The sequence below is a fragment of the Bidens hawaiensis genome, unplaced genomic scaffold, assembly GCF_021521415.1.
Source record: "Bidens hawaiensis isolate Kalapana, Puna unplaced genomic scaffold, B.hawaiensis_p1.1 tig00000780_1, whole genome shotgun sequence".
In the NCBI taxonomy this organism is placed as follows: Eukaryota; Viridiplantae; Streptophyta; class Magnoliopsida; order Asterales; family Asteraceae; genus Bidens; species Bidens hawaiensis.
This window is the reverse complement of record NW_027491045.1, coordinates 3,956,105-3,969,275: the sequence shown is the minus strand read 5'-3', so window position 1 is coordinate 3,969,275 and position 13,171 is coordinate 3,956,105. Positions and strand designations below refer to the sequence as shown.

Below are 13,171 nucleotides of genomic sequence, written 5' to 3'. Positions count from 1 at the left end.
TCATTGTTAGTTGAGCTAAAGCTCATTGACGATGATTCTACAACGAAACTATCTAGGCAATCCAATAGCAAAAATGCTTCGACTCATATGCCCGTAATCGCAGATAGTGCTGGGTGGTTTAAGCCCACCATCTCTTGTTATGAGTAAAACCTGTCGTTCAAATACCCACTGCAATAAAACCTGGTCAAAACTTGAGATTGATCTTTACTTTCTCTCAAATGCCGGTTGAGATAAAACTAATTTGTAAGGAATCTTACAAGATAAAGTAAAAGAATCTACAACCCGATTCTATGAAATTCGTTTTCATATAATAATACATATAAAACAAAAACCATGAAAGTGTGAATAGGATTGCACTGTTTCAGACCCGTCAACTTAAAAGAATAGACAAAATGTTTTTGGACATCAAGTTGGTATCATGTATATAAAATAACAACTTGAAAAGATAAAAGAGCTTATGTCTCGTAAATGTAAATAGTGGAAGAAATAACATGTTTTATATCAACTAGGATAATAACACAATATGTTAAATAGAATTTTCTTTTCATGTATATGTATATTTGTGTTCGTTTGCTAATATATCATTTTTTATTAATTTATTGGACTTAAATAATCTCAGTTATTGACTATTGACAAATAACACATAAGTTAACAAGATATCTGCTGATCACAATCCCATCTTTATCAAAGACATAAGATCGGATTAGCGGTTCATGAAGTTTACAAAAAGAACAATCATAACATCCACAAAACTAAAAAAAGATAAAAAAAAAAAAAGAAGAAAGACGTGCCTAGTCATCCAACAAACGATATTAAATTTTACGTGAACATTTCTTAAACAATACCATCCATTCTAAAAAAATCTTATCAGCATCACCATAAATTTTTTTGTTACATACATAAGTGTAATAAACTAAATTAATATAAAAAAATGTTAATTTTATTGATAACAAACTATTAGCTATTTATAATTTAATAAGATTCAAATATATATAAATATTTATATATTTATTAATTAATAAATTTGCTTAAAATTCGAACTAAAGAAATTAAAGAAAAAAACAAAAATTGGTCGAGCCCGTAAACACAATTGGCTGAAAACTTGAAATTAATACCACCCACATTGTCTTCTTCTTCCTCCTCTCGGTACACCAAAATCAAGTCAACTAAACAAAAGATATATATTCTAGAAACGGCCCACACATACAGCTCATCCATAACCATTGTCCGACGAACACGTCCGTTAAAAACAGCCACGAATGGACACGTGCAATGGGGCTTCACCGCTGATTTTTGAAGACATTAACTTTCTTGGCGAAGTGCATAATTAGTGTAGAATTTTTTTTACATTTTTATCGGATACCATGGCTGTGCACGAACACACGGTCTGGTTCGGTTTTTAGGCGAAACCGAAACCGAAGTCATCGCTTTTTGACGCAAGCAAGAGAGATATCGGCAACTGATCTAGCTCCGTACTTTATTTAATGAGTTGACTGCGAATACTTCTTTACCTTTTCAAGTTAATTTATGGTTGTTCAAAGATTCTTTCATGCATTATGTTAGGTATCAAGGAAAAGCAATTCTTGCTTCAAAAGGGACGTTTCTTTTGATGACTAAATGGAAATATTACTTTGTCAATTTCTGGAAATCTTATTTTTACCTGTGGTCTCACCCAGGAAGGATTTATATAAAAATAAACCAATTATCCAACCATTCCCTTGACTTTCTGGGTTATCGTTCAAGTGTGCGGCTAAAGCCTTCAATGGTACGCGGTCAAATGCTAGAAAATACATTTTTAATCGATAATGCTATTAAGAAGTTTGATAGTATTGTTCCAATTATGCCTCTGGTTGGATCATTGGCTAAATCGAAATTTTGTAACGCATTGGAGCATCCTATTGGTAAGGCGATTTGGGCTGATTTCTCAGATTCTGATATTATTGCGCGCTTTGGCCGTATATACAGAAATCTTTCTCATTATCATAGTGGATCTTCAAAAAAAAAGAGTTTGTATCGAGTAAAATATATACTTAGACTTTCTTGTGCTAGAACTTTAGCTCGTAAGCATAAAAGTACTGTACTTGCTTTTTTGAAAAGATTCGGTTCGCAATTATTGGAAGAATTCTTTACAGAAGAAGAACAAGTTTTTTCCTTGACCTTTCCAAGAGTTTCTTCTATTTCGCGAAGGTTATCTAGAAGGCGGATTTGGTATTTGGATATTGTTTGTATCAATGATTTGGCCAATCATGCGTTATGAAACGTTGTAAATCAAAATTTGATCACTAAATATTCTAATACTAATAAAGAATTCAATAATGAAATGAAAAGCTAAAAAAAGGGATTTATTTCTATTCTGAAATATTTATTTCTATTCTGATTACGCATACTAATCTATCCGGAAGCATCTGGCAGTAAAAGATTTTTTTTATCCTAGTCTATTTTTAGTTTGTGTATTTCATTCTTAAGAAAAAAAGACGGTCCATTATACTGAAGAATAGATCTGAACTTATTGAAGTGAATAACCTGGGTTTGTGTATTTCATTAACACAAACGGAAAAGTTTGTGTATTTCATTCTTAAGAAAAAAAGACGGTCCATTATACTGAAGAATAGATCTGAACTTATTGAAGTGAATAACCTGGGTTTGTGATAATTTGAAAAATACATATTTTTGTGACAAGTAAGATAAATCAAAAAAAATATGTGACTTCCCCTTACTATTTCTAAGATTATCGAAAGCCTTTTTTATATTGATAGTCGAAATAAAGTCCATTTTATTTTTTTTCCTTTTCTTGATTTGTTTCGTTATTGTCAATGTATTTCTTAATAATTTTTTTTGTTGATTCCATAAAAAGTTGTAGAGCGATTCTGTGCATATTAATGATACATAGAAAGATATCTATGTATATCTTTTCAAAGAAAAATTGAATTAATAATTCAATATTTTTTATTTTGAATATTTTCCAAATTTTTGGCGGTGATTTTCCATTATTCTTTTTTTTTTCGTTATTTCTATTTGATTTATGATTGTGTTTCTTTTATTAATTCTATGTTTCATTTCTTCTTCTGCCTGTGAATAATTTGTGAAACCTGTAGTTCGATTTTGACTAAGTGATTCATGAATTATCGGATTGCTTATTATAAAATCCTTTTCTATTTCAGTTTCATTTGATTTGTATATTTCTCGCGGTATAAATACTGGAAATTTCTTTCCTTTTAAAAGTTCTTTTAGTATTTGTTTTACAAATACTAATGCTTTTTCTTCTTTTTTTTATTTTTTTTAAAGCTCTTCGAACTCTAAAATTAAATTTTCTTATTTTGACTTTATAGTCTATATCTTTCAAAATTGGTTCAAAAAAGGAAGGTGTTTTTCGCGGAGGACCAAAAGGATATTCCGTTTCCATTCCAAAAACTGTTAAAAAACAAGAATCAAAATCATCTTGTTGCTTTTGATCTCTATTAGAGAGTCGTAGCTTAGATTTGTGCCAAGGTTTCAAACGAAAAGGATATAGGATTTTGATTTGAAAACCTTCGCTGAACCAATTTTTAGGAAATTCTGTTTTGGAAAATTGAAGACCATTATACCTACTCTTTAGATAAATTTCTCTATTCCAATCTTGGAAATCCTCGTACCATTCCGGAGATTGTCTCAATAAAATACGGCCGATATTCTTAGCTATTATTAATAAGGGTAATTTAATATATCTTCTAAAAATTGATTGAGCTAGTAACAGAACACTTCTTGATTTTTGTGCATATGGAATGTTCTCCCAGAATTATATTGTGTCTTCCTGGTCGTTTTTTTTTATTTGGAATTGTTGATTTAAAATCTCGAATTCTGACTTTTTGCCCGACCAATCTCTAATAAAAAAAAAGTTTCATTAGGTCAGATATAGGAAAAGGAAAATCTTCCGTTTTTTCCAAAAAAAGCGGGGAATGGGGATTTCCTTGAGACGGTCCCCAAATAACCATTTTACGCCTTTGAAGACGGCTAGAGGTTTTGATTAAGGCTCGACGAAAATCTGGTTCTTCCAAATAACTTATAAAACCCGAATCTCTATTAAATTTTTTAAAAAGATTAAAATTCTTGAAATTAGACTTCTTAAAACTTCGTGTGGAACGAGTTAAAAATGCTATATGTTTAAATTTTCTTGTTCGAAGCTGGTGATCCAGCCCTTGCATTATGCCTTGTTCTTTTCGTCGTTTTATAAAATATTGTTCCAACTCGTTGATTAATTTGTATGACCATCGAGGGAGTTTTTTACCTATTTCGTTTATTCCAATATATTTTTTTTCACGTTTAGGGTTAGTTAGAATTGCGTTCAATGAAAACTTTAACCTATTATTTGAATCGATTTTGACTTGTTTTTTTTCTGATATTTCGATTTTCTGTTCATTTTCTGGAGAATTAGGATAGGGAAGAAGGATACCATGAATTTTATTTAGTTCAGCTTTTTCTGTGCAATTTTCTATCGAAGTTTCATTTATGATTGAAGAAGAAAAAAATTTCTTCATTCTTCCACGATACATCCCATTCAAAAAGGGATCATAAATTTTCACTAGGCAATTTTTTTTGTTTTTCGTCTCAGCATTAGACAATCTAGTCTTTGTTTCAAGTATATTTAGAGAAAAAAATACTGTCTCTAAGGCCTCAATTCTATTTATCAATTCATTATTTAAGTTGTTATTTTTATCTTGATTGGTATAAAGCCACTCGGCGTATAGTTCATCAGGGGAGATTTTTTCTAATGTAAACAACGATATTCTTCTTGCTAGTATTTCACCAAAAGTTGACAAACTCGGAGGATATGTAAAAGATATTCTTTGTTTTCCATCGCTTTGGCATGTATAAAAAAAATATTGTGAGGCTTCTTTTCTTACAGAGCCTTTCAATTTTTTATTTATCTTTCTTATGTATCGTAATGGACGAGTCCATCGGTTATAATCGAAAAAAAAAGTAAGAATAGGTTTTTTTTTTAAAAAAAAGTATTTTTCTTCATTTTTTTTCTTTTTTTCAAGTATTTTGAACTTCAAATTTTCTTGATTCCCATACATATAATCAACTTCTTCTTCTTCCATTTTGTCGAGCTCGTTCAGTTTATCACTAAAAATAGGTGACGGTATTCTGCCTAAATAGTAGACACAGGTAACTAATAATAAAATACTAAAGATACCAGCCATCTTTTTTTTTAATTCTGACTTTTTAAATTCTGACACAGGGTATTTATTAGATCGAATGTAGTTCCGAATAGATCGATTTTTCCGTATCCAAACTAATAGCAATCCAATCCATTTCATGAATAAAATGTGACCAATTATCCAACCAACAAAACTACTTGTTAAAAATAAAATCTTGCTGTTGCATCGAAACATAAAAATGTTGACTAATCTCGCTAACATTGAACTTGGTAAAATGAAATGATTCAATAATTGAAAAATGAGATTATTTAGGAATACACATTGAATGCTGAGATTACGCATTGAATTTCTGGTAGTAGATTCATAATAAAAGAAGTTTTTGTGATTATTGCAGAAGAAATGAAACAAAAGATACGGTAGAGCTAGGACAGTTATTGTATGAGGTCTACCCAGTGCTAGATGCAGAGGCGCATAATAGATCGATATGAACATTATGAGCTGTCCCGTAATAAAACCAGTTGTTGCTGATACCCTCTTCTCGGCTCCTTCTTCTCCTTCTTCCATAACGTGAGCTCGGAGAAGAAAGAGATAGGAGGGTCCTATGGAGAATGTGGTCAGAAATCCATAATAGAGTCCGACCACAACGACCGAATTGATTATCTTCATGCATAAGGATACTAGATTACCTAGTAGAAAAGATTTCAAAATAATCACAAACCTCCCTTTTTCTTTTCTATTGCAATTTCTGGATTATTATATGATGATTTTGAAACTTTCCATATATAGAAAAGAAATAGAAAGAGATAGACTAGAAATGACATCTGTTATGTGAATGACACCAAAAGTATATTAAATGAATGGAATTGGGACATGGATGGAATATAATGAAATAGAGCCACTTTTAGGTTCCCTATGAAATGAGGCATGGAGGGGAGCCACTACGAAGAAGTTCCGGGATTTACGAAGGAAGCTTCGAGCTCATATTGGTCATGGGTTGAGAACGGGAATGGAACTCTATGAGATCGAATCTCCCGTTGTTCCTCAGTAGCTCAGTGGTAGAGCGGTCGGCTGTTAACCGATTGGTCGTAGGTTCGAATCCTATTTGAGGAGATTTGAAAATCGCCGTCAACACCCCGGTGTAGGTCCGGGATACTCCTTTGTTCCATAGCCCTGGGGCTATTTACAACTATCCAATTAAGAATTCTCAGATGTACTAGTACTAGCAGTGCATCAAAGATGCAGTCATCGATTCTACCGAGAGGCCACAATTGCTGCGAGCAAACATATTAATGACGAGGAACGCGTTTTTGTTATGCTACTAATACTTGTACTTGCTCTGCTATTCTGCCCCATCCTGGCTGAGGAAGAGTTACGGGCGCGTAAAACAAAAAAATACGCTGATGGGGGACGGGCATACGCATACTATGTGTAATGCTTCACTCATTTACGATAAATAATAAATAAAAAGTCCATTCCATTTCGAACCGTAACCATTTAAATATTTATATTTAAATATAAATATTTAAATAAATATGTAAAAAATAGAACTAAAATAAATATTTTTCTCACTTCTGATTACGCATACTAAAAAAAGGGATTTTTTTATCCTAATCTATTCTAGCACTGGACAAACCTTCGAATACTCACTCCACTCCATGGATAGTACACACAGATTCTTCTTTCATTTGCAATTCCTTTCGGGTCGGAAACGTGGGCTGCTGGTGGGGCTGTGCCCCTTCTCCCTCTTCTTCCGCTTTACAACCGGAATAAGGAACCTTAGAATTCACCCCGATGAAAAAATGTTGAGAGGCTAGCGAATCGGAATTGTATGGAATGTCCTACTCCTGCCCGAGCTTTCCGATCAACCAATCCCCTATTTCAGGGACATCTGTGTTAGGTAGGCCCAGGGATCACTGATTAGTCGAAGGAGCCCATCCCTCTGGCCTATCATTTGTTACAAACAACTTTGGTCGTGATTGGAAAACACTTACTGTTCATAAAAAAGAAGTACTATACCAGATAGGTATTAGTATGGGGACAAAGAGGTTAGCAGTCTTTAGAGAGGATCTCTGGGTTGATACAGAACCAATAGAGATCAAAGATCTGTCTAACATTACACCCCAGTATAGTGAAATAATCTTATCCTTTCTAAGGAATGAATTGAATCAGTATATGGTAAATAGTACTATTCTCAGTGAGAGATTAACCCAGATGGATAGTGAGATGAAAAGCCACGTTTCAGATAAAGATAGAGAGATATCTGAGATGAAAAGACAGATTGAAGAGATACGCAATCATATGAACAATCTCACTAAGAGTGATAAGGATACTAAAACCGAACAGAAAACTAAGACCACCAAGCCCGATCAGAAAACTAAGACTGATAAGGTTACTAAGACGGCAAAGAAAACTTACAATCAAACTAAGACAGTCAAGAAGAAACCTCCGTGATCTTGTCATAAATGATAGATAGAGGTATGCTATGAAAGATTGATATTAAGGTTTAAGATGCTGCCAAAACGATTGATTCAATTCATCATGCAGTTATTGATAGACAGAAGAATCACGGTATGCACTTCCGTGTACTAGCTAAAGCGTTACGTATGTCTGGTGGAGATCACATTCATTCCGGTACCGTAGTAGGTAAACTTGAAGGGGAAAGAGACATCACTTTGGGGTTTGTTGATTTACTACGTGATGATTTTATTGAAAAAGATAGAAGTCGCGGTATTTTTTTCACCCAAGATTGGGTCTCTCTACCAGGTGTTCTGCCTGTAGCTTCGGGAGGTATTCACGTTTGGCATATGCCTGCTTTGACCGAGATATTTGGGGATGATTCCGTACTACAGTTCGGTGGAGGAACTTTAGGGCACCCTTGGGGAAATGCACCTGGTGTTGTAGCTAATCGAGTAGCTCTAGAAGCATGTGTACAAGCTCGTAATGAAGGACGCGATCTTGCTGTTGAGGGTAATGAAATTATCCGTGAGGCTACCAAATGGAGTCCTGAACTAGCTGCTGCTTGTGAAGTATGGAAGGAGATCAAATTTGAATTCGCTCCGGTGGATACTATTGATTAAATTCCAAGCAACGGATACTTTGGATAAGGATAAGAAGATATAACGTTCGTTCTCTTCATTGAATTTCAATGAAATTCGGCCCAATCTTTTTAGTCCGAATCCAACATGCATATATTTTACATACTTATATAGATATAGAAATACTTATATAGATATAGAAAATTTCAAATAAAAACTCGAAGACTAAACAACTCAAATCTTTCTATTTTTGTATTGGATCCACAATGAATCCTATGGATCCTTAGGATTGGGATATTCTTTTAGATCCTGTAGTTTCCCTGGATCGAGACAGGTATCACAACTCTTTCTACCCATCCTGCATATTGTCCTTTTTGTTCCGTATTCGTATTGTCATAGAAACTTAACTTATTATTAGTTATTAGATGAGATTTTACGAAAAAATTGTTCGTAGGTTTGTGGAGAGAACAAATCCTTTTTTCAATACTCACACTTCTTATTAGTTAATAATTCTAGTGATTGTATTTATATGCTTATTCCTGATAGGAAATACAATATTCAAAATTCAAATAAATGATTTTTCGTCGAATGACTATTCATCTATTGTATTTTCATGCAAATATGGAGCAATAAAACTATATGAAAAGATGTTGGTTCAATTCGATCTTATTTAAGAAGGAGTTCGAACACAGATGTAGGCTAAGTAAATCAACGGGCAGTCTTGGTCCTATTGAAATTGAAAATGCCAACGAAAGTCAAGATCCGAATATAAATTATACGGATAAAAACATTCAGAGTTGGAGTGGTCATGACAATTACAGCAATGTTGATCTTTCTTTTGGCGTCAAGGACATTCGGAATTTCATCTCTGATGATACATTTTTAGTTAAAGAGAATAAAGGGGACATTTATTCTATATATTTTGATATTGAAAATCAAATTTTTGAGATTGACAATGATCCTTCTTTTTGTAGTGAACTAGCAAGTTCTTTTTATCGGAATTCTAGTTATCTGAATAATGGATCTAAGAGTAAGAAGACCGACAATGATCCTTCCATGAATGATCCTTCCATGAATGATACTCAGTATACTTGGAATAATCACATGAATAGTTGCATTGACAGTTATCTTCAGTCTCAAATCTGTATTGATAGTTACACTGTAAGTGGCAGTGACAATTCCAGTCACAATTACATTTCTAGTTCCATTTGTGGTGAAAGTGGAAATAGTAGTCAAAACGTGGATGCCAGAACGAGTGATCAAATTATACGAGAAAGTTCTATTGATCTGGAAAGTTCTACTGCTCTAGAAAGTTCTACTGATCTGGATGTAACTCAAAAATACAAGCATTTGTGGGTTCAATGCGAAAATTGTTATGGATTAAATTATAAGAAATTTTTTAAATCAAAAATGAATCTTTGTGAACAATGTGGATATCATTTGAAAATGAGTAGTTCCGATAGAATCGAACTTTCGATCGATCTGGGTACTTGGGAGCCTATGGATGAAGACATGGTCTCTCTGGATCCCATTGAATTTCATTCGGAGGAGGAGCCTTATAAAAATCTAATCGACTCTTATCAAAGAAAGACAGGATTAACCGAGGCTGTTCAAACAGGCATAGGGCAACTAGACGGTATTAACGTAGCAATTGCGGTTATGGATTTTCAGTTTATGGGGGGTAGTATGGGATCCGTAGTTGGGGAGAAAATTACCCGCTTGATTGAATACGCTACTAAAGAATTTCTACCTCTTATTATAGTGTGTGCTTCTGGAGGGGCACGCATGCAAGAAGGAAGTTTGAGCTTGATGCAAATGGCTAAAATCTCTTTGCTTCTGCTTCCCTGCTTACTATTGCTATCACCTCAACTGCTTTGACATGCTCACTTAGAGTGAAGATCAATAATGGGCGGAAAGGAGTTCACACAAGACCACAGAGCGAGAGAGAGAGCCTTCGCTTACCTGTTTAACCGTGCCCTCCTATCACACCTAGCTCCCTTTTCCTTCAGTCACAGCCAGTCTCAGTTCTGCTTCCAACTACCGATGGGGGAGAGCTTGGACGTATAGCAAGATTGAATAAGAGATATGGCATACGTGAATAGTATATGAAATCACAAAGGCGACTGGAGATGAGCGTGGTTAATACTTCATAAAGCACCTTAGCAATTACTAGTAATGCCCCTATCGACCTCAGTCTTGTTTTTTGCTAGCTTTAGTCTAGAACTATACTATCTCATTAAACGTCGAATATCCCTATGATGCTAGCCAGTGAAAAAGGAAAGAGTCTACTTCTTTGCTGGCTTGACTCCAGAACTAGTAGAGGAAGGAAGCGATGATCGGTCTATCCCATTAAGCGTAATCCCCCTAGCCAATGAAAGGACTACTCTTCTTGGACTGTGAGCGACGACACCAGATCAGAGCTAAGTGAGAGACGCTAAATGCGATTAAACTGCTTTATAACTACTCGATTGATAAGTCTTGCCTAAGTCCTAGACTTGAATGAAGCAGCCTGGCTGAAAGTCGTATTTGCTTTTGCTTTTCTTCTCTTGTTCTCTTTTCTTAATTAGGCCCAAGTGCCGATGTTTTCAGGGGAGTGCATCATGCAATCAAAAAAATTGATCTTATTGATAAATCGATGTCTTACTCGATAACTTTGAGGGAAGAAGAGAACAATAGCCTGACAAGGGTTCAGTCCGATTTAGGTGCCCAGTTAGGTGCCAAACAGACCCCACCGTTGATTTGATATATTGATAAGGTGAATACCTAGTCTATTCAATGCTAGGCTGAGTATCAGGGCCTCAAAAAAACCTCTTTTCGTCCTATGAACTTTAAGGTGTATGAAGTTTTCATATTTGATTTTTAAGTAGAGCGATAGAGACTTCATTTCACTTAAGTGAATCTAGGCCAGAGGCAAACCTACGTCAAGATAACCCCCCTTGAAAAACTTTGGTAGTGTTCCTGAATCTGAATCAACATAATGACTCAGAGCACATGGAGCCATCTTCTTATTTTTCTGTCAAAAATAAAAATGGCGGACTAGCTGATATTTCTATCAGTTAATGAAAGAGCCCAATGCACAAAAAATGCATGTTGGGTCTTTGAAACAGTTCATATCATTTTGATAATAATAAGTTTGATCTGTTTTACCGAGAAGGTCTACGGTTCGAGTCTGTATAGCCCTAGAGCCCTATACAATTCAAACAATTCAAAAAAAAAACGAATAAATATTCGAATACAAAAAATTGTCTCTTTTTTTATTTGATTTTCCTCGTTATTGTTTTAACTGACTGATTGCTTCATCAAAAGACAATCATTCCTATAAGCCCATTCATTGGGAAAGCAAAAACACATTTCATTTCAATGGACCCAATTGATCCTTTTCTAGTTGTGGATAAAAAAACCAACTTTTCCTCATTACTCTTCGTAGTCAAATTCATATGGAATTTTCCTCTTTTCCTGTCCGAAATCAACGAGTTAATTATACTACCCTTCTTTGGTATATCCAATTCTAGTGAATTTTGTATCATAACACGAGTCTGGTTAAAAACTCCAACCTAACCCAACCCCAATTTTGTGCAAAAGATAAAGTTTGAAAAAACTAATATCTTTGCTAATGCTAAGTTTCATTGTAAACATTGTCAACAACGTAAAATAGGCTTAGTATACCTTACTTAGACCTAGTCTTCTGTTTCGATAGAAAATCCTCCATTGGGATTGGATTCTAATACTAATAAAAGTAATATACCAAGACCCTTCTATTCTAAAGAAAATTCCTCTACATTCTCTTACATCTGACTACTTGTGACTACTTGTTCTATTCTATACAAAGCCTTCGATGGCTTCCTTATGAAAACATCCATTTTTATTTGGGTATAGACGGTATCTCTTTATTCTTCGTGATATTGACCACATTTCTGATCCCTATTTGCATTTTAGTGGGTTGGTCTGGTATGAGAAGTTATGGGAAAGAGTATATTACAGCATCTCTAATTCGCGAATTTCTAATGATCGCCGTGTTCCGCATGCTGGATCCTCTACTATTCTATGTTCTTCCCGAAAGCGTGCTAATCCCTATGTTGTGCGGAGCTGAGCATCTTATATTCGCTGGGATAAAGCTTTTCCTCTGCAGGGGCCTTGTGCAGTAAACCCCCTACGGGCGGTAGTCCGTCGTCGTAAAGTAGTCCCCGCGAAGCTTTCGGGAAGAGGGGTAGTCTTGTGTGTAAGCATAGCATTTCTGGTCGAACCCGCCCAACCCAACTAAGAAGAACCGAACCTGATAAACACATCTTTTTCCTTTGGGGAGGGTACTCTGAGTAGTGGGTACCTCGTAGGACCTCGACCCGCCTACTCGGGTCTTGTATGGATATGCAGGAAGGGGTGCTCCTAGGTGTGTGTAGGGGTTGTGTTTGTTCGCGAGAATGGATTCCTCGTCAAGTCAGTTTGGGGGGTGTGGACACACTTGCGCGAATTCGGGTAACGGCTACAAGGGAGAAAGAAAAAGGAAACTGTACCCGACCAGGGATGGACGTAAACTCGTAAGCTACCGAGGGTAGGGATAATCATCCAGGTCTTTTTGTGAAAGAAAAAAGCCGCCCCGCCGCAGCAGGCGGGTTGCTTCATCTGTCGTCGTCGGGGAGCTCTTAGCGAGGAGACCTTAGGAAAAGTTGCTAAAACAAACGGGGGAGGAGGATCGACCCGTTCAGTAGAATTCCGAAGAAAGACTGTTGGCAGCAGGTGGAGACATTTCTTTGGCCCTTCTAAATTGCAAAATCAAAATGCAAAAAAATGCGGGCAGGGTGGAGCTCGGCAGAGGGTTCGAGAATAGGGTAGGGTCATGTTCTTAAGATTCAGATAATAAAAAAGTTCCAAACCCTTTATGTATGCACCTCCGTACAAGTGCTGCGTACAAGTTCCGGTCAGGATGATTGGGAAAGATCAAACCAATTTAAATCACAGTAGTAGTAGCGTAAAGGCCGTAAGCCGGGGGGCGGCCATAAC

The 13,171-nt window shown here is 35.5% G+C and overlaps 1 protein-coding gene, 1 non-coding gene and 1 pseudogene across 2 annotated transcripts in view; all 3 read left to right on the top strand.

Moving 5' to 3' along the window:
* The window catches only part of LOC143538731 (uncharacterized), a 173,681-nt gene that overhangs the window by 136,627 nt on the left and 23,883 nt on the right, over positions 1 to 13,171 (top strand). The window lies entirely within an intron of this gene.
* On the top strand, positions 6,177 to 6,248 carry TRNAN-GUU (transfer RNA asparagine (anticodon GUU)). Its single transcript has one exon. It is a non-coding gene; the product is annotated as a tRNA-Asn (tRNA).
* Positions 7,170 to 8,303, top strand: LOC143535993 (ribulose bisphosphate carboxylase large chain pseudogene; annotated as a pseudogene).